The sequence below is a fragment of the Tasmannia lanceolata genome, unplaced genomic scaffold (assembly GCF_043159265.1).
Source record: "Tasmannia lanceolata isolate RefF3 unplaced genomic scaffold, GAP_Taslan_0.1 ptg000023l, whole genome shotgun sequence".
Lineage (NCBI taxonomy): Eukaryota > Viridiplantae > Streptophyta > Magnoliopsida > Canellales > Winteraceae > Tasmannia > Tasmannia lanceolata.
The window spans coordinates 11,648,845-11,671,145 of NW_027518700.1; the positions used below are offsets into that span (position 1 = coordinate 11,648,845).

General features: G+C 44.2%; 1 pseudogene across 1 annotated transcript; it reads left to right on the forward strand.

Annotated features, from left to right (window-relative positions):
• Positions 1-4,269: 4,269 nt before the first annotated feature.
• Positions 4,270-9,180, forward strand: LOC143855777 (transcription factor bHLH35-like; annotated as a pseudogene). Its single transcript, XR_013238079.1, has 4 exons — positions 4,270-4,398; positions 5,938-6,177; positions 6,948-7,118; positions 8,960-9,180. The product of XR_013238079.1 is annotated as a transcription factor bHLH35-like (transcript).
• Positions 9,181-22,301: the final 13,121 nt, after the last annotated feature.

Consider the following 22,301-nt stretch of genomic DNA (forward strand, 5'->3'; position numbering starts at 1 on the left):
AGGGCTTCGTATTCTGCCTCATTATTAGATGCGCGGAATCCGAACCTTAGGGCATAATCTGCGGTGAAGCTGTTTGGTCCGGTGAGAATCAGACCGGCGCCACAGCCACCCCTGTTCGAAGACCTGTCCACGTACACTTCCCAGAGGGGCTTGGTGGCTGATGGATCCTTTTCTGCTGGCGCGGGGACGATTTCTGCTTCAGCCTCATCCGCCGCTTGCTCCTCCTGAGTTACTGACTTTTCCATAACTGGGGTTTGAACAATTTCAAATTCGGCAGCCTGTCGGGGGATGGAGCATTCAGCTACAAAATCTGCCAACACCTGAGCCTTGATTGCGGGCCTGGGAATGTAGCGGATGTCGAATTCACTCAGTTCCACGGCCCATTTAACGAGTCGCCCCGAGGTGTCCGGCTTATGGAGAACTTGCCTAAGCGGCTGGTCAGTAAGGACCTTTATCGTGTGAGCTTGAAAATACGGTCTCAACTTCCTGGCCGCCATTACCAGCGCGTAAGCCAATTTCTCGACTCGCTGGTACCTTATTTCAGCATCGTGTAAGACCTTGCTAACGTAGTAGACCGGCTTTTGTTCGCTGTGATCCTCACGAACTAGGACTGCTGCCAGAGCAAGGGGGCTTATAGATAGATACAAGAGTAGCTCCTCACTAGGCTCAGGCTTTGTCAATAGCGGTGGAGAGGACAAATATCTTTTTAACTCCTCGAAGGCGGCCTGGCATTCCTCTGTCCAGGGCGCGGTCTTAAATCCTTTGATTGCATTGAAGAAAGGGAGACACCTCTCCGCAGATTTTGAAACGAAGCGCCCCAGCACGGCTATCATCCCTGTCAGTCGCTGCACTTCTCTGATGGTTTTGGGCGGAGTGAGCTCCACCACGACCTTGATTTTTTCTGGATTGGCTTCTATGCCTCTTTGGCTAACCATAAACCCCAGGAATTTTCCTGAGCTGACACCGAATGTACACTTGGTGGGATTGAGCTTCATCCTGTGCTCCCTCAGGACTTGGAACGTTTCTTCCAGGTCGGAGACATGATCTTGCGTACTCCGGCTTTTGACCAGCATGTCGTCAACGTAGACTTCCATGTTGCGGCCGATCTGAGTCCGAAAGAGTTTGTTTACGAGCCTTTGATATGTGGCCCTGGCGTTTTTCAGGCCAAAGGGCATAACACGGTAGCAGTAGGTCCACTGGTCTGTTATAAAGGAGGTCTTCGGGATATCTGACTCATACATTCTGATCTGGTTATATCCGGAGAAGGCGTCCATGAAGCTCAGTAACTCGTGACCTGCAGTGGCGTCGATGAGCTGATCGATCTTTGGGAGCGGGTAGCTGTCCTTGGGACAGGCTTTATTCAGATCAGTGAAGTCGACGCAGGTTCTCCATTTCCCATTTGCCTTTTCTTACCAGGACTACGTTTGCCAACCAGTCCGGGTATTGGATCTCTCGAATGAAGTCGGCTTTCAGGAGCCTCTCCACTTCTTCTTTGATCGCCTGCTGCCTCTCGAGGGCGAAGTGTCTTCTTTCCTGCTTTACTGGCCTGCAGGTTGGGTCAACACCTAGCCTGTGAGTACTGACCTCCGGATTAATACCGGGCATGTCTGCGGAGGTCCATGCAAAGACATCTGCGTTGTCCTGAAGAAATTGGGTGAGGCTGCGCCGGGTGCCGTCGTCTAGAGAGGAGCCGATCTTAACGACCTTTTCATCATCATCTCTGCACAGGGGGATGGAGATAAGGTCTTCTGCGGGTTGAGTTCCCTGAGCTTCGCTCCTCATGTCGAGTAGCTCAATCGGAAATGACTCTGTCGCGTTTTTGCCTTTCAGTGCCATTGCATAACACTCCCTAGACTGCGGCTGGTCCCCCCTTACTTCTCCAACGCCGTTGGGCGTAATAAACTTCATCTTCTGGTGATAAGCAGATGCGACAGCGCGGATCTGGTTCTTGCCCGGCCGTCCTAAAATAGCGTTATAGACCGAAGTGGCCCGCACTACTAGGAAGTTGACCATGGCGAAGGCTTGGCAGGGTGATTCTCCGACGAGGACAGGAAGTTCGATCTATCCCTCAACCTTGACTACCTCTCCCGAGAAGCCGAAGAGATCTGAGTTTGCCCGCCTTAGGCAGTCGTCACCTATCATCATCCTTTCGAAGGCGTGGTAGTACAGGATGTCGGCTGAACTCCCATTGTCTACCAGGATTTTCTTCAACTCCCAGTTCGCGACGAGCATGGTTAGGACTAGGGCGTCGTCATGTGGTAATATCAAGCCGTCGAGGTCTGCATCAGAGAAGGAGATCTCATTCTCCGTATTCATCTTCTTGTCGCATGCGTGCACGGTATTGACTCGGCGTGCGTAAGCTTTTCGCGCAACGGATGAGGTGCCACCAGCTGCCGGACCGCCCATGATTGTGCCGATGACTCCCCTTGGTTGGGAGCGGGGTACTTCTGGTTGTGGACTAGGCGGTGGAGGAGATTGTCTTCGGGCTGGGGGCGGTTGAGACCGCCGAGGACTCCGGCCTTGGGGACCTCTCTCCTTGGGTTCGTTCCTGTGGGTGTCACCTCGGACATACTTTTTCAAATAGCCTCGGTTGATCAATTGCTCGATCTCCTCCTTCAGCTGCCAGCAGTCGTCCGTGTCGTGGCCGTGGTCCCTGTGGAAACGGCAGTATTTTGACTTGTCTCTCCTGTTCCCCTTGGAGATCATTGGGGTTGGCCACTTTATGAACTCCTCTCTGCTGATAGCAGCTAGTATGTGCCTTCGGGATGTGTTGAGAGGGGTGAAGTTTTCCTCCCTTCTTTGGGGAGACTTGTCTCTTCTAACAACCTTGTCATCCCTACGCGGGTTAGCAGGGTGCTTGTCTCGGTTCATATCATCAGAGGCCCTCCTCCGATTCGAGTCCAGAGCTGTCAAAGTCTCTTCTACCGAAATATATTCCTCCGCCCCAGCCATTAGGTCTGCTAGGGAGAGTGGATTCCGGCGAGCCACTGCTCGGCGGAAATCATTAGATCTAGCACCTGCGAGAAGTGCGTTTGTAGCGGCCGAGGGGTCTAGATTTGACACTTGAAGCGCCTCCCTGTTGAATCGGCTGACGAAGGCTTTGAGAGGTTCATTATCCTCCTGCCGCAAGGCCATTAAGGATGCTGTTGTTTTCCTTGGCCTGCGGCTGCTCATGAAGTGGCGGACCAAGTCTTCCCCGAAGTCATCGAAGCTGCTGATGGAGTTCGGTCTTATCCTTGAGTACCAGTCCCTTGCTGCACCTGTCAAGGTCGTCGGGAATGCTCTGCAAAGGAAGCCATCTGACGCACCGTGGAGGAGCATCATTGTTCGGAACGTCTCTAAGTGGTCCACGGGTCAGTGGTCCCATCATACTGCGGAATAGTTGGCATTTTAAATCCCCTGGGTGCTGGGGCGGCCATGACGTCGTCGGTGAATGGCGTTCTGCTCGTGAACGCCTTAGAAACAGGCCGGCTTTGATCTTTAGCCAGCTCTTCAATTCTGTGGTCCATCTCTTCTATTTTCCGCAGCACCGAGTCAACTCTACGGTCTGGGGACCTGTTTCTTTCCGCAAATGGGCTCGCCGCGGAGCCGGAGTGGCTTTCCGGACTTCTACGATGGGACCGGGATTTTGCCTGTGGCACGCGCTCTTCATGAGCTCGGTGCCTTTGCGGAGAGCGAGATCGCGACCTTCGACGGTGGTGCGGCTCTGTCTGTGCGTGCTTGGCCGTGGGGTGATGGACTTGTCTGGTGGAGTGGTGAGTTCGGTCCTCACCATGGCGCGACGACTCTCCCCTATGGATATCTGGCCTCTCGGGGACAGGTCGTGGAGCTTCCGGAGGAGGTTGGGGGGGCGCCTGGAGTAACTGCTGGTACTGCCCAACGAGAGCTGTCATTTGCCGAAAGAGGGCTTGAACTTGCTCTGGAGTGGGCATGGGGTTGAGGTGCTCCGAACGAGGCTGGCTCTGTTCGGCCGTAGCAGAAGCTGGCACCACCAGCGAGGCGAGTCGCTCACTCCGAGTCCTGCCGGGTAGCACGGCTCGGGTAGTCCGTGCGGTTGGCACTCGCGCACTCTTGCGCCCTGCCATTTTTGTAAAGTGATTGGAACAGCCTTTAGTTCCGAGGTCCCACGGATGGCGCCAATCTGTTAAGCCCGAAATCGGTTAACAGATATGACAGTGACGTAAGAGCCGAGCTGGAGGGCTCGAGGAGGTGAAATGGAGGGTAGAGTCCTGATTAACTGTGTCCTGCACAGAAGCAAACGAGGTCAGAATGGCCGACCCGGATGGTGCCGCTTCTTGGGCGACCCCAAAGAACAATATTGAGTCAGAGAGAAAAAGAAGGAAGAAGCTCAATGATAGTCTTTATGCCCTCAGAGCCGTTGTACCCCGCATAAGTAAGGTATGACGAAAAATTACAAAATAAATACAAAAGATAAGACAAGGGCAATGATATTTTCACCCCTTTTAACTCGATTTGACGTCAAAAAGCGTTAAAGTTGCCTATTTTTCAAGTTATAAGGGGGCGAATGCGTACTGCAGGGGGCGGGTGAAAATATCATCGCCCTAAGTCCATAGGCGGTTTGGATTATCAACCTATGGTGTGGGCTGTACATTCCATTTTGAAAGATGCCCCCGTGAGGCCGTGAAGGAAGAGATTTCGGATAAGGGGGTGAATTTATCACCGCCCATTCAAATATTGCAAAAACAAAAGAAAAAAATTTCAGCCTACTGTGTGTATTCTTTTGTAAGTATAATACATATGGGGGAATTTGATTGATCAAGGGCTAGGCTTGTCCTACCATGGTGGGGTCAACGTCAATGGGCTACACTTATTACACTTATGGACATGGATCTGACAAGTCCATGTGGGACACATGGTCCGGGAAAATGAATGATAAGAATCTTTTTAGGATTTCTATTAAATACTACGTTGGAAAAAGGAGGGTACCACATATGAAATGATTTTGAATGGGAAATGATATATTCGTTCACTCTTCTTCTCGGGGCCACTCTCTTTCAGTGTGAAAAGAGTAGCTATAAATACACTAGAAGAAGAGTGGTTGGGGAAGAAAAGTAGGAGAATTTACATCTCACTAGGGAACACTATAAATTATTTTGGACCCATCTCTTCAGCATAGTTTTAAATTTCGACCGAAATTTCGGATTTCGGTGGAAACCGACACCGAAATCAATCAAAACCGAAACTCATTTATTTCGGCCAAAATTTTGGTTTTTCCGAAATTTGACCCAAAAAATCTGTTTTTTTTAATATTAATTTAATATTTCACAGAAATTTTGACCGATTTCGACCCAAATTTAATAATGAATAAAATATTGTTTTCGGGTTTTGTACCAGATTTCGACCAAAATTTCGAAATTTCGTCCGAAACCGGTGCCGAAACCGAAATTTTAAACCTTGCTCTTCACTAAATGGACTGTGTCTGAAACAACCTATAAATTTTGCCATGTAGGAATATGCTGTTTATTTTATCAAACTATAAGGGTATTTTTTTCATAAGAAAATGTATATCTTTGAAATATGATAGTATAAGGAGGGCCGTTTGGGCATCTCCGTCTTCCTAGAACCTGTGGGGCCTTTTCTCTTCCTCGTCTTTTTATTATTATTTATTTTTTGTTAATTAATGAAACCTTATCTTTTCTTGTGTATGTTTTATAGAGATTTTATATGGTGTAAGCCCTTATAGTCCCGTATTTTTCTAAAAGTACTGTACGGCCTGACCCATCGGATGATCGAAACCATCCATTTGATGGGCCATAACATAAATAGGTTGTGCCTAAAAAATTATTTAATTATGATGTTTTAACCGTCCCATCTAGAGAGAGAATATTGTTCTATATTTTTCCACACTAAGTACAATTAATTAGATTTTGACTATGATTAATTGATTGGTTGAATTGAATAATTGTATGGGGTTAGATGGACAAAGCATCAACCATCAAGGACCCAATCAAGTACATTCAAGAGCTTCATGAGCAAGAAAAGAAGATCTAAGCTGAGATTATAGAGCTTGAGACTCTGAAACAAAAGAAAATACCCATTTGTGATATTGAACACACAAGCCTCTCCCTTTCTCAATCAAAGAAAAAGAGAACGGATCAAAGCTGTGATTCTAAGGTTACTGGAGGACAACGAACGGCTACCATCGAAGTACTAGAAGTAAGTTGTACAACTTTTTTTGAAATTGTAATAGGATGCCGACTCCGATTCCTAATTCCGGCAATCCAAACTAGGGGTGTAAACGAGCCGAGCCGAGCTTGGCCAGGCTCGGCTCGGCTCGTTAAGCTCAAAAGCTCGGCTCGGGCTCGAACCAGGCTCGGCTTGGCTGGGCTCGGCCAAGCTCGCGAGCCTTACCGAACTCGGGTTATATTAAGTTCACACCCCTCATCTTCCCTGGACAGCCCTATCTAGTGTAATTTGACTACTTTTTTTACACTATGGGGGGTGGTCCAAGTAACAAATGGGGTTCCAAAAATGAAGTGACATATTTTGCCTCCCCCTTTCACTCCCTGGATAACCCTTTTAGTGAATATATTAATATATAATATATATATTTAAATATATTAAATTCTTAACGAGCCTTAACGAGCCGAGCCGAGCCGAGCCTGGCCTAAATCGGGCTCGGCTCGTTAAGCTTAACGAGCATGGCAAGCCGGCTCGGCTCGGCTCGTTAAGGATTCGAGCCGAGCTCGAGCCCGAGCCAAAATTGACACCCTTAATCCAAACACAGCCATATATAAAGTAAAGATTCGAGTTCCATTTTTCAAACAAAGTGGTGCAGTTATCAATTCTTTTATTCTGTAATTTTGCTTAAATGTGACATTAGAGTCTAGTGTGAATGTTTAATCCCTCTTAATTACCCAAATAATAGAAAGGATGCTTAGAAGTAAATAAATTTACTTATAAAAATATTTTTGAATAAATTGCAGCTTAGGGTTTATGAGGTGGGAGAAAGGACATCGGTTATTAGCATCACTTGCAGTAAAAAGACAGATACGATGGTAAAGCTGTTCGAAGTTTTTGAGTCTTTGAAGCTTAAAATCATTACAGCAAATATCACTGCTTTATCTGGCAGGCTTTTGAAGACTGTTTTCGTCGAGGTAATTTTTCCCAATATAATAAATTCCATTACTCTCTATTATAGTTACCCAGGTGGGAAACGAATTTGGGAAGCTAAACGTGAAACGGAAATGGGAAACACATGAAAAAAATATAACTGAAACGGGAAACGAGAAAATAATAAAAAATCATATGAGAAACATCTTAGGAAACACATTAGAAGCGTTTCAGAAACGATAGAAAAAACACACCTGAAACACAAAGAAAACATGGAATATATGGTTTTGTAGATTTAAATTTTGTTAATTTCAAATTTCTATTTGATTTTTCTTATTTTTATTCTTATTGCAATGTATGCTATTGTTTTCTTTTTTAATATCTATTCCACAATTTTTTATGTGTTTTTTCAAAAATGATTTCCATAAGTTCCGCACATATTTCCTAGATGTTTCACATGCGTTTTCTAGGAGTGTTGCATACGTTTATGAAGCATTCCACACATGATTTACATAAGTTTCTCATATGTTTCCCGTGCATTTCGGAAACATTTCTCCAATATTTTTTATCATGTTTCGGAAATATTTCCGAAATGCCGGAAACACATTTTACGGGAAACGAGTCTCACTCGTGAGAAACACGTTATAGGGGAAACAGGTTTCCCACCTGCCAAAGGAGTTTCGGACAACTATGCTCCCTACTTTTGCCTCTTTACGGGTGTGTTTGGCGTACCGTTTGAAATAGCATTTGAAACGGCATTTTGCCAAACGGTGTTTTCATGTTTGATTGGCCAGATCAAAACGGCGTTTTACACGGCAAACGGAGGTATTGTATATTTGGTTGCAAATGTCCCAAAACGGAGTTTTAGTGGTAAAAAGGTGTAAAAATGAGTTTTGGTGAGGGCAAACACGTAAAAACCCACAGCCCAAGTTTTGCAAATGGACCTCCCCCCCTCCATTTGCAAAACGCCGTTTTGAGGGTTCAAAACGGTGTTTCAAACGGTGGCTACGCACCCAAACACTCCCAAACGGCCGTTTGGCCCCAAAATGCTGTTTAAAACACCTAAACGGTACGCCAAACACGCACTACAAATGCTAAGTAAACATTCGCTCTTAGGCTCTTTTCTAACAGCCACTTTTTCGTCACTACACATGCCACATGGATGTGACAGGGACCGTTGAACTGACCTATGAAAACACGTCTGATCCAATTCTTCAAAATGACAAAAATACCCTTGCTTAGTATGAAATAATATATTCTCACCCTTTTCTTTGCAGTACCACCTCCTTTAAGTTTAGAAACTAAAAGGAGTAATCTTGACGGGGGAGAATATATCAATTCCCTTGTTTTATTTTATTTTGAAAAGGGATTTGCTAAGCTCCGTCACAAAAGGATTTTCGCGGCTGGTCTGTCGCACATCAGACCAGCCACCTCGTTAATGAAGACAACAGAGGTGGCTGGTCTGATGTGCGACAGACCAGCCGTGTTGTCTTCATTAACGAGGTGGCTGGTCTGATGTGCGACAGACCAGCCGCGAAAATCCTTTAAATTGTCTTCAGTAACGAGGTGGCTGGTCTGATGTGCGATGGACCAGCCGTGAAAATCCTTTTGCGATGGACGCTAGCAATTGGTTGCTTGGGCCTTTCCTAAGGAGAAATCATGACCTCTTTGGACCTTACACATGGCAAGGGGTTTGGATCTGATCCGTTGATCCTACTTGTAACCACAAGTCTAACATTTGCTAATATGAGGTGTCAATAGCGCTGTCCAAATGGGGTCTTAACTTCTTCACCTACCTATGAAAGAAAATAAATAATTTAAGAAACTAAGGTTTTCTAAATCAACTCTTGTAAGATTTGCTAATTTGAGTAAATTATTTGGTCAGGCTGATGAAGTAGAAAAAGCTCAACTGAAGGAGAAGATTGAAATAGCCATAGCAGATTTGGATGTGCCCAAAAGTTCTATAAGCTTCTAGTTCAAGGAAAGGAATCCTAAGTTTTCTCTACACGTGTATTTTCGTCATGAGAGGCTAAACTTTCTACATTCAGCTTACCATAAGGAGCCATCTTGGCAATTGTATTGGAATGCATTACTGAAGTCATGTACTCACCATTATATTTTGCTATCTCTCTACCAGTGATAACGAAACAAACATGGCAAAATTCTATCCCCTTATGACCCCACAATACACATAGCATGTGTTGGGGTATGGTGTGGGACCCCCGTTTTCCCTCTTTTTGTTGAAAGGTTAAAATGATTGCTTGTATCGTGGGTGCATTATATTACCATGCTTCGTGGTCTATATCGTCCCTGTGGCATATCATTATTGATCTAAGTCTTTGCAAATGAATCGTCTACCAACAGCACAATGTACCCCCATTAGAATCACCTCTGCCTGTTGATTGAAGATGTCAAGGTAGATGCTCTCCAACAATGAAACCCTTTATGAAGTGAAAGGACAGCAAGGCACCAAAACCCTCAAGAAGCCAGCACAAGCAAGATGAAGGCAAGACAACCCTTGCAGAGGCACAACAGTCCTCATGAAGGCATAGCAGCCCTTAAGATGGCACAATAGTCCACATATATCCACAGAAGTTCACACGAGGAGACAAAAGATCATACTAAGATTGCACCACAGTTAAATACCACCCACTTGAAGCAGCAGCTCACACGAAGCAACAGTTCACACCAAGACTACACAACGATCCACAAGAAACTGCAACACAAAAAAGACTATCGTAATCCTCTTCTTGCTTTATTGCTCCACAGTTCCATTTCCAGCTTCTTAACAACTTTGTTTTGAAAGGATAACAAGAAATAAATAAGAAGAAAAGAAAGATACAAATGGGGAAGAGGTTACCCTTCATACAATGTGTTCCAGCTTCTTTATTACACCATTACTTTGTTATGAACAAGTGTGGACCCAGATCCGGGACGGGCGTGGAGGGACGTGCCCCCACGCGAGTCTCTCTAGATCGTCCACGTGAAGGAGAGCCCCACCAAGGAACTCTCGAAAGAGTGCCCCTCACAGCATGAGCGGCGATGTAAAGTGAGATACCTCTCGATTCGGGGACTAGCCCAGATTCGAGGCGTACCTTAAACAAAGAAGAGTCGCCATCCAAGGAAGTGGGCCCTGGATCCCATGCTGTGCTCTGTTGCAACGGATAACCAGAGATATAAAATAGGGTTCGTGCCTGATGACGAATGGGGAAGGGATTAGGCGCCCCCAATTCGCCCAAGTGCTAGCACCTGGTCTCTTATGCCATTTATTATTAATTTTGAAGAGTTTTGGGCGAAAATCATGCGAAATGAGAACGAATATCTCCGAGATAACGTCTAGCTAATCATGCATGTCTCGGAGATGAATAAGAAGCACACACAAAAGAAATGAAAGATATGTCGCCTAAGAATAGCTAGGTTATGAGTGACATGCCTAATTGGTGTCTAAGTTCTGGTGGACAAGCACATGCATGTTACAGCTAAAGGTATAGGATCTGTACATAAAAATAAGAAAACACAGCAAAACACACAACACAACACGACTCGACACACGACCCGACACGACAAACCCTAGACTCTAATGCAATACTTGACTCGGACCAGGATGGCCATCCATCCTAGCTGCACTACGTATCCCGGCCTCGGGAAGAATCAGAGCCAACGTAGTTCGGTGCCCTATTCTAAACTACGATGCCTAAAACTCTAGGACCGCTATCCTAGACTCGATCCACTAGACTCGACTGATGTTTAAAGCTTTTTGTGCGATTGCTTAAATTCAAGTGGATTGTAATTTTTAGGACTCTATATGCCCTAACTAATGCAAGTTGATTAGCCTTAAGCTAATGCAGGTGGGCCCTACATCCTATGTGTACCTAGGCTGTGCATTCTAAGGAAAACCATGGGTTGACTATATGCTTCCTAGTCTAGCCATCGATTCGACTAAATGTCTAACCGATCGACTTGAGGCCTCCTAACTCTAGGGACACTCACACGACAGGACACACCATATCAATACAAATCAGGACCGACTCCTAACTCTAAAACACCCTAAATATCTAGGACAGACTCCTAACTCTAGGGGAAGATCTTTTTTGAAAAGGTTTTGAAGTTTTTTTTTAATTTTTTTGGAATATTTGAAATGTTTATTTTTAAAGGTTTGAAAGCTTATGGAAGTTTTGAAGTTTTTTGTATTTTTGGGAATATTTGAAATGTTTATTTTTAAAGGTTTGGCTGGACCTGGGATGTGGACCCCAAGCTGCACTACGTACCCTGTTGAAAGGGATCAAGCCAACGTAGTTCGGACAGAATTCCTAACTACACTCTAATGACTCGAGATTTTTGAGATTTTTGATTTTTTCAGATGTTTTTGGATTTTGAATTGTTTTTGAGATGTTTTTGAATTTTTAAGTGTTTTTGGGAATGTTTTTGTTGTCTTCAAGTGTTTTTGGAATGTTTTTGTTGTTTTTTTTTACACCAGAGAATAAAATCCTATCATCATAAGGGTAGGGAGACTTCTGGAATCCCGCAAAGGTTGGACAGCATCCTATGCTTTGCGGGGGAACGAACAGGAAAATAACTCGGCAAGGGTTGGACAGCATCCTATACCTTGCAGGAGCGGGTAAAGATCACGACTTGATGAGAGGATGGACAGAATCCTAACCCCTATGATGATAGGAAAAACTCCTGGACTGACTGAAGGACTGACTCCTGTGCTGAAGACTGTTATAATTACTATTTATAATTACTATACAAGATTACTATTCAAAAATACTATTCATAATTACTATTTATAGGTACTATTCAAAACTACTATTCATAATTACTATTCATAAGTACTATTCAAAACTACTATTCATAATTACTATTTATAAGTACTATTCAAAAATTCAAAACTACTATTCATAGTAGGACCCGCTGATGTGGGACCCGCTGATGTGTGACCTGCTGCGGGACCCGCCGATGTGGGACCCGCTTGTGGGACCCGCTGTGGGACCCGCTGTGGGACCCGCGGATGTGGGACCCGCGGATGTGGGACCCGCTGATGTGGGACCCGCTGTGGGACCCACTGATATGGGACCCGCTGTAGGACCTACTGATGTGGGACCCGCTGTGGGACCCGTGTAGTGCAAAGAATGAATAATAAAAAATAAAAAAGAAATGAACTTACGCCACAAGAGATCCAGGAAGGTGTTGACAGAGTCGTGCTTGTGTGGGGCCCGCTGATGTGGGGCCCGCTGGAGGTGGGGTGGAGGAGATGGGGATGCCGGTGGAGCTCCGGTGGTTGGTTGGGAGGATGCCGGAGAAGGTGGCCGGAATCCGGTTGGGTTGCCGGAGGAGAAGACCCTTCCTCTCTCTCTCTGCAGATCTCTGTCTCTCTCTCCCTCTCTCTGCAGATCTCCCTCTCTCTCTCCCTTTCTCTGCAGATCTCTCTCTCTCTCTACAGATCTCTCTCTCTCTCTCCCTTTCTCTGCAGATCTCTCTCTCTCTACAGATCTCTCTCTCTCTCTCTCCCTTTCTCTGCAGATCTCTCTCTCTCTCTCTACAGATCTCTCTCTCTCTCTCTCCCTTTCTCTGCAGATCTCTCTCTCTCTCTCCCCTCTGGTTTTTCTTCTACTGTCGTTTCTTCTTTCTTTTTTTTTCTGTCTGCAGAGGGTTGGCGACCAGAAGAACTCCTCCAATGGTTTTTTTTTTTTATATTATTCTGGTTTGACGAAAGAGGGGTGGTAGGTGAAGAAAATGAGGGGGAAATGAAGAAAAAAAGGAAAGGGAGGGGGGACAGTGATGATGGTTTTTTGTTTTTTTTTTTTTTTCGTCAAATGGGAGGTGCGGGCTCAAGAAAAGAAAAAAAGGGGGACAATCATGATGGGTTTTTATTTTATATTATATATATATATTTATATATGTAAAAGAAACCGACGATTCTCCTCTCTCTCTCTGTAAAATCGATTTTTATTTTATTATTATTATTTTTTTATTTTATAAAAAAAGGGTGGTGATATTGGCACTACCAATATTGATGGGCGCACTATTGGCGGAAAAATTGATGGGCGCACCATCCAATCGTGTCTTATTCAAAATCTGCTCTGCACCGTTCCAGGATAATTCACCCCCCTTTTCTGGTTTACACTACGGTCCTTTCTCTGCTCGTTCGCTAGGCAAACGTACTCGGATTTTGACGAAATTTTGCGGGGACCTAGCTGGGACCCTAACTTACCTTGGGGAGAAATTTGGAGTCCTAAAGCATTGGTTTGATGGGGTTTTGCATAAAATTGGAAGGGTTTAGGGCACGGTCAAAATGGGGTGTCTACAGATGCCCCTCTTTGGCAGAGCGTGCTTGTCGCGCGAATGTCAAAGCTGAACAGACAACACATTTTGACTGGCCCAAAATCAGAGGGTTTTTTTTTTTTTTTTTTTTTATTTTGGATTTTTTGTTTTTTTTTTTTTTGGATTTTTGAAAATGATACTCACAAAGATAACATGGTGAAATAGCCTTTCACCGGACTCTGACTCCACAAACGCTGGTGAGATAGCCTCTCTTGAACTCGTAACTCAATAGTGGATATATGGATGAGATAGCCTCTCTTGCAAAACTTTAAAGGATTGATTTGGCTGCGAGAGAGCCGGGAAAGATATTGGTTTGGTAGCGATTGAACCAGAAGCCGAGAATTGACTTGACTGCGAATGAGTCGGAAGGTCAAAATTTGCTTGGTTGCGAGCGAACCGAAAAGCGAAGGGTTTGACTTGACTGCGAAAAAGCCAAAGTCAGGGATACTGGCCGAGTTGCGAATGAACTATGAGACCGAATAATTGACTTGGTTGCGAATGAACCAGAAAGTCAGGGATTGACTCGACTGCGAATGAGTCAGAGTTAGGGAGATTAGCTTGATTGCGAATGAATCAAGAAATCAGCAAGAAACTTGGCAGCGAATGAGCCGAAGAGTCTAAGATTTTAGCTTGGTTGCGAATGAACCAAAAGACTGGAATTTGATTTGAGCTGCGAATGAGTTAAGAATTGGAAGATTGACTCGACTGCGAAGGAGTCGAAGTCGGGGAGATTATCTTGATTGCGAATGAATCAAGAAATCAGCGAGAACTTGGCAGCGAATGTGCCGAAGAGTCCGAGATTTTGACCCGGTTGCGAATGAACCAAAAGGCCAGAATTATGACTTGGCTGCGAACGAACCGAAGTCAAAGAGATTAACTTGACTGCGAATGAGTCAAGAAATTAGAAAACAGGCCTGACTGCGAATGAGTCGGAAACCTAAGATTTTGACCCGGTTGCGAATGAACCAAAAGGTCGAGGATATGAGCGAGACTGCGAATGAGTCAAAACTCAAAGGATTGACCTGGTTGCGAATGAACCGAAAGGTTGAAGATATGCAAACCTGAATTTGGATCTGAGAAGATAGCATCTTAGCAGATGATCAGGGCGGAATGATTAGACAGTTATCATGATCAAACCTATGACCTGGTTGCGAATGAACCGAAAGGTCGAGGATATGAGCGAGACTGCGAATGAGTCAAGACTCAAAGGATTGACCTGGCTGCGAATGAACCGAAAGGTCGAAGATAAGCAAACCTGAATTGGGATCTGAGAAGATAGCATCTTGGCAGATGAACAGGGCGGAATGATTAGACAGTTATCATGATCAAACCTATGACCTGGTTGCGAATGAACCGAAAGGTCGAGGATATGAGCGAGACTGCGAATGAGTCAAAACTCAAAGGATTGACCTGGGTGCGAATGAACCGAAAGGTCGAAGATATGCAAACCTGAATTGGGATCTGAGAAGATAGCATCTTGGCAGATGAACAGGGCGGAATGATTAGACAGTTATCATGATCAAACCTATGACCTGGTTGCGAATGAACCGAAAGGTCGAGGATATGAGCGAGACTGTGAATGAGTCAAAACTCAAAGGATTGACCTGGGTGCGAATGAACCGAAAGGTCGAAGATATGCAAACCTGAATTGGGATCTGAGAAGATAGCATCTTGGCAGATGATCAGGGCGGAATGATTAGACAGTTATCATGATCAAACCTATGACCTGGTTGCGAATGAACCGAAAGGTCGAGGATATGAGCGAGACTGCGAATGAGTCAAAACTCAAAGGATTGACCTGGTTGCGAATGAACCGAAAGGTCGAAGATATGCAAACCTGAATTTGGATCTGAGAAGATAGCATCTTGACAGATGATCAGGGCGGAATGATTAGACAGCTATCATGATCAAACCTAAATTGGGATCTGGGAAGATAGCATCTTGACAGATCAACATGGTGGAATGATTAGACAGCTATCATGATCAAACCTAAATTGGGATCTGGGAAGATAGCATCTTGACAGATCACCATGGCGGAATGATTAGACAGCTATCATGATCAAACCTAAATTGGGATCTGGGAAGATAGCATCTTGACAGATCAACACGGCGGAATGATTAGACAGCTATCATGATCAAACCTAAATTGGGATCTGGGAAGATAGCATCTTGACAGATCAACACGGCGGAATGATTAGACAGCTATCATGATCAAACCGAAATTGGGATATGGGAAGATAGCATCTTGACAGATCAACAGGGCGGAATGATTAGACAGTTATCATGATCAAACCTAAATTGAGATCTGGGAAGATAGCATCTAGACAGATCACCATGGCGGAATGATTAGACAGCTATCATGATTATACCTAAATTGGGATATGGGAAGATAGCATCTTGACAGATCAACACGGCGGAATGATTAGACAGCTATCATGATCAAACCTAAATTGGGATCTGGGAAGATAGCATCTTGACAGATCAACACGGCGGAATGATTAGACAGCTATCATGATCAAACCTAAATTGGGATCTGGGAAGATAGCATCTTGACAGATCAACACGGCGGAATGATTAGACAGTTATCATGATCAAACCTAAATTGGGATCTGAGAAGACAGCATCTTGACAGATCAACACAGCGGAATGATTAGACAGCTATCATGATCAAACCTAAATTGGGATCTGGGAAGATAGCATCTTGACAGATCAACACGGCGGAATGATTAGACAGCTATCATGATCAAACCTAAATTTGGATCTGGGAAGATAGCATCTTGACAGATCACCATGGCGGAATGATTAGACAGTTATCATGATCAAACCTAAATTGGGATCTGGGAAGATAGCATCTTGACAGATCAACACGGCGGAATGATTAGACAGCTATCATGATCAAACCTAAATTGGGATCTGGGAAGATAGCATCTTGACAGATCAACACGGCGGAATGATTAGACAGTTATCATGATCAAACCTAAATTGGGATCTGGGAAGACAGCATCTTGACAGATCAACACGGCGGAATGATTAGACAGCTATCATGATCAAACCTAAATTGGGATCTGGGAAGATAGCATCTTGACAGATCAACACGGCGGAATGATTAGACAGTTATCATGATCAAACCTAAATTGGGATCTGGGAAGACAGCATCTTGACAGATCAACACGGCGGAATGATTAGACAGTTATCATGATCAAACCTGAATTGGGATCTGGGAAGACAGCATCTTGACAGATCAACACGGCGGAATGATTAGACAGCTATCATGATCAAGCCTAAATTGAGATCTGGGAAGATAGCATCTTGACAGATCAACATGGCGGAATGATTAGACAGCTATCATGATCAAGCCTAAATTGAGATCTGGGAAGATAGCATCTTGACAGATCAACATGGCGGAATGATTAGACAGCTATCATGATCAAACCTAAATTGGGATCTGGGAAGATAGCATCTTGACAGATCAACATGGCGGAATGATTAGACAGCTATCATGATCAAACCTAAATTGGGATCTGGGAAGATAGCATCTTGACAGATCAACATGGCGGAATGATTAGACAGCTATCATGATCAAACCACTCTAAGAATCAAGAACACGAAACTCAAGGAGGAACAATTTTGATTCAAGAAATCGAGATTTCGATCGATTCCATTACATGATTGATTGTCTCTTGCCGAGAACGTTAGGAGTGTGCGATCTCTGCTGAGAAGGCTGCGCGAGCAAATTCTAGACTCTGCTTGGGAAACTGATTTTCTGGGGAAGTTGACCTTTCAGAGAGTGCACTCGTCTGAGAAGTTTGAAGTTTGGCTCGAGATATACTCGTACATCTCTTATCTCAACTTACTGAAGACATTGGCACTGATTGCCTTTTGTGCTTGATATCTTTTATGACGCAAGTCATAAAAGATGCCCCTAGTGTGTTGTGATTCTATGACAATGATGGTTGAAGAAAGATGCATCGTTTCATGAAGGCTTGAGGATGCAGAGTTTTTTTTTTTTTTGTATGGAGAGAATAGGACAATAACCATGATGGCTGAGTCTAAAAATCTCTTCTTTCGCATGGCTCACTTTTGGAGGCTTAAGGTCTCGGGTAGGTTTGAACAAGATGTCTCCCACCTTTTCTGATACCTAAACCAGGATTTACTCTGAATTTTCTTCACATTTTGGAGGACACGCTCCCATTCTTCCAGCATCCGACAGTTTTGACTTTGCAAGGAAAGGGAACACAAATATGAAGGAGGAATAGATTTCCAAGGACTCGGTCAAAGAAGATTCTTGTTGTTCGGAGGACTCGACTCGCTTTCGACTCACTCTTGGATCTGATGTGTTATTTTTCAAGGGTATGGCTTAGGCACTCTTAGAGTATTTCGAAGACCGTGTCAAGAGGCACAATTCTCCTCTTTCGGTGTTTATGTCATGGTCATTATCCCTTTCAGATTGCTTGGTTTCAATGCCCCCAGTTTAGAGGAATGTTAAAGTAAGCTTGCTGGCACTACTTGGACTCCGAGGTTTTACCTTGGTTGAAGACTGTTTCTCCATCTCAATGATTCGCTTTTTTTGTAGGAAGTCATTGCCATTGACCAGATTGCCTTGTCAGGTTTTCAATCTGGCGGACCGCTTGCCCTAACTTTTGCCTGGATCGCCCTTTCGGGTTTTCAATCCAGCGGGCCTGCTACCCTAACTTTTGCCTAAGCCGACTTTTCAGTTGTCAACTTAGCGGGTGAATGACCCTAAATTTTGCCTAGACCGCCCTCTCGGGTTTTCAGCCTAGCGGGTCTTCAGACTCCATCGTTTTTTTTTTTTTTTTCTTGACTTTGAACCTCTGCTTGTTCATCAGAAGGACTTTTTAGGTGTGTTTGGGTTCAAAAGGGTTGGATATTTCCTTTGGATTTCAAAGTTTCAACCGAGCCTGAATTGGTCAGGTTGCCTAAGTACCCCAACAATGGAGGATCAGGTTCGCATAGTTTGCTGGGGTTTGGAACAGAATGATTTGGCTTTTAGCTCAAAAGTTGAAAGGGAATATTTTGATTTTTATTCCAAAGGTTGAAAGGGAATAATTTGACTTTTATTCCCAAGGTTGAAAGGGAATAATTTGACTTTTATCCCAAAGGTTGAAAGGGAATAATTTGATTTTTATCCCAAAGGTTGACCGAACCTGAATTGATCAGGTTGCCTACGTACCCCCGAAGAGTTGGGGATCAGGTCAGACGTAGTTCGGGCCGAAATGCCCCTAATTTGCGGGTGTTTGAAAAGAATGTTTGATTTTGTTGAGGCTCGAAGGTGTTCGCAAAAGGATTTTTTTTTTTTGAACTTGGGATTTTTGGCGTTTAAGGCTCAGGCGTCCAAGGATGGCCTTCTGATGTTTTGGCATACAAGCTTCTTGAATGGCTAAGGTTCAATGGCTTTGAACTTTTTTCCTTTCTCTTTTTTTTTGAGGAGTCTGGCGGCATTTCCTGGCAAGACTTCATCTGCACTGTGCAAGCTAGACTGATTGAATTCCCACTTTTTCTTTGGGATCTCGCACTGATATTCGGGATTCTACGGCTCTGGGTCTTCTATGAATGCTGAAGATGATTTTGAAATTTTCAATCCATTTATCGACTCTGCTTCCTGCGATTCTGACGTTCTTGAGGAGTTGACGTGGGGCATGCTCCCTTCTCCTTTCTTCTCTGGATTCTATCTTATTTTTCTTTGTTCATTCTGATTTTTATTTTTTTGCTTGGATGTGGGGAATGCCCCTACACCTGGAATGTTTTAACTGGAAATTCCATCACAATTTATAGCCCAAGCATTCTTCTTGGGGTTCATGTTTTATGCTCATGACTTTGTTGTCTGAAAGTCTTCTCTCAATTTTTCATTCATTGCATTTGATGTCTGATATTCTTCATTTGAATTTTTTTTTCTTTCGACCTGATGTCTGAAGCTGAGGGTGACTCACGTTGAACAGTGCCAAGGCACGCTTCTGATTTATCCTCATAGGACCAAGCAACACTTCCTTGAACCCTCTAAATAGGTTTATCGACTCTTTGCACTCTTCGGGAGATTTTGCCAATCCTTATTTCCCGAGTTTCGGATTTCGATACCACTATCCACGGTATCAATTTCATCTTCAAGTGGCTTTGCTCGACGCTCTTCCTCTCGTTTGATTATCTTTCAAATCTCGAGGAGAATTTCATCGGCATCCTCATTCGAGGAGGGTGTCTTAATTTGTTTATTAACATTAGATCCAAGAGTGAACATATACAAGAATATTGACGACACTGGAATCAAATGTTCTTTTCATTGAATGTTTGAAGTACATACAATGATTTTTGATGCGCCACGATAGGCTCTCCATCAAATTCAGCAAAAGATTGGACATTGGCTCACAATGAGAGAGACCGGTAAACACAACATACTTAGAATTGATACTGACATGGTTAGACTTACCAACTTTGACAGGAGGGTTGGTATACACACTTCAAAACAAATTTCAAAGATGAGACACTTTATCGGAGGCAACGGATTGGCGCTGAAAGTTCAAGGACAACGTGCCTTCATTAATGGCGATAATGATCGGAAAGAGTAATCCTAGAGTTAGAATCTCAGAAGGGAGGGTCTCTTCGGTTTCTGTTGACCCAGCTCAAATTGTTCTTTGGCACCTGACAATGGCAAGGCTTTCTCTGGTATGATATTTTTCTTTTCTCTTCCCAATCATTTTCCAGCCCAGAGGTGGTACAGGTAAAGGTGGTAAGATATATGAAGGGTTGAATGGGTGAAATGGTTCCCATGGTGGGTGTAGGAGGTGCAACACGGTTAGGTGTAGGGTTCTTGGAAGCACTTGAGTTCAAGAAGAATGAGGGGATCCCTGTCTATCAGGTCTTGAATGTCATCATCGTCTCTCTCATTTCTGTCAAGATGAGATTTTCAGTGTACTCGGCCATCTGGGCAATGTGAGAGGAAAAAGGTACAGCAGACTGGCTAGACCAAGCGAGTTTAGAAATGAAAGCTCTTTTGGGGTTGATGGCAGACGAGTGACTAAGACTCCTTTCATGGACACCACAAACACTAAGCTCAATGAGAATTAATCACATGGCAATGCAATGCGCAAGTTGAGACAAAAGGTAGCGCCAACACATCCTTCCCTTGGATCAAAATCCGACAGCTTAATGGTTGTACATGAAGATGTGGTACGACAAGTACATGGTTTGTCAACAAGCCTAAAAGGATGATGACCACACTCAAGGTATTTAGAGAAAATTCGGCAGCATAACGGCTATACCAGGAGATGTGGTAAGGTAAGCACATGGTTTGTCAATGAACCCAAAAGGATAATGATTACGCTCAAGGGTTCTAAAAAAAAATTGGCAGCATGACGGCTATACTAGGAGGGTCTCAGCAACTAAACATGAAGAGTATGCCGTCATGGTCAAGATAAAGCAGGGTTCTCAGCAAGAACACACACTCCGATAATGATAATGGCAAGATAGACTCACAATCGACATGTGGAACACGGTCTGATCAGGATCAATCAAAGGATCAGACTCATGGGAGATAGATCATGGCTAAGAGAGCCAAGGATCTGATGATAATCCACAGAATGGATAGAGAAGAATAATTGATTAGATTATGAAGGAAAACTTAACTAGGAAGTAAACCATAATCTAATAACAAATATGTATACATATATATACATCCTAACCAGGGGCACCGGCCCTAACCTGATCTAGCGGAGCCAAAGAGGTCTCGACTCGTGACAGACTGATGAGTGTACTAGGACCGCGTTGTAGCCACACAAGGTGAGCTACCCTAGTCTACAAATCGGACAAGGCTCCTAACTCTAGGCTTCACATGTGTAAGCAACATATGTTCGTCCTATATGAGTACATATATATAGTGTCCTAGCAAGGGTTCCCTAATTTTGGTTCTAAAGGGAGCAACTAATATATATACATAATATAATGAAATGAAAGTAGGGCCCAGGCATTTCTGCAGGGTACTATGCCTATGACCATACCCTTGATGTATAACGCCAGCACACCCAGCATTATACAGAGTATGTTCATTGCTCATCGGCTGCTGTAGAACACCAGCACACCCAGTGTCTACGGCTGCAGCTCCGGCGCATAGCTAGGAAATAGATACAACGGCTCCCATCTGGTGCGCGTCATATCTATTCCCTGAGGCCAATAAGGAAAATAATGAAAGAAATAAAGAATATGACAATGCATGATGTGCAGTGTGTGAATCCCTTGTTTTATTTACGCACCTACTTGGTGCCCCTGGATTTCTAACGATAAAGTTCTCATTTAACTTGGTTTTGACCCAAATTTCTTCAAAATTAATAAAATGGCATTTTTACAGAGTTAGGCAATGTTTCAAAATTTTCCCCAGCAGAGTCGCCAGCCTGTGGACCCAGATCCGGGACGGGCGTGGAGGGACGTGCCCCCACGCGAGTCTCTCTAGATCGTCCACGTGAAGGAGAGCCCCACCAAGGAACTCTCGAAAGAGTGCCCCTCACAGCATGAGCGGCGATGTAAAGTGAGATACCTCTCGATTCGGGGACTAGCCCAGATTCGAGGCGTACCTTAAACAAAGAAGAGTCGCCATCCAAGGAAGTGGGCCCTGGATCCCATGCTGTGCTCTGTTGCAACGGATAACCAGAGATATAAAATAGGGTTCGTGCCTGATGACGAATGGGGAAGGGATTAGGCGCCCCCAATTCGCCCAAGTGCTAGCACCTGGTCTCTTATGCCATTTATTATTAATTTTGAAGAGTTTTGGGCGAAAATCATGCGAAATGAGAACGAATATCTCCGAGATAACGTCTAGCTAATCATGCATGTCTCGGAGATGAATAAGAAGCACACACAAAAGAAATGAAAGATATGTCGCCTAAGAATAGCTAGGTTAT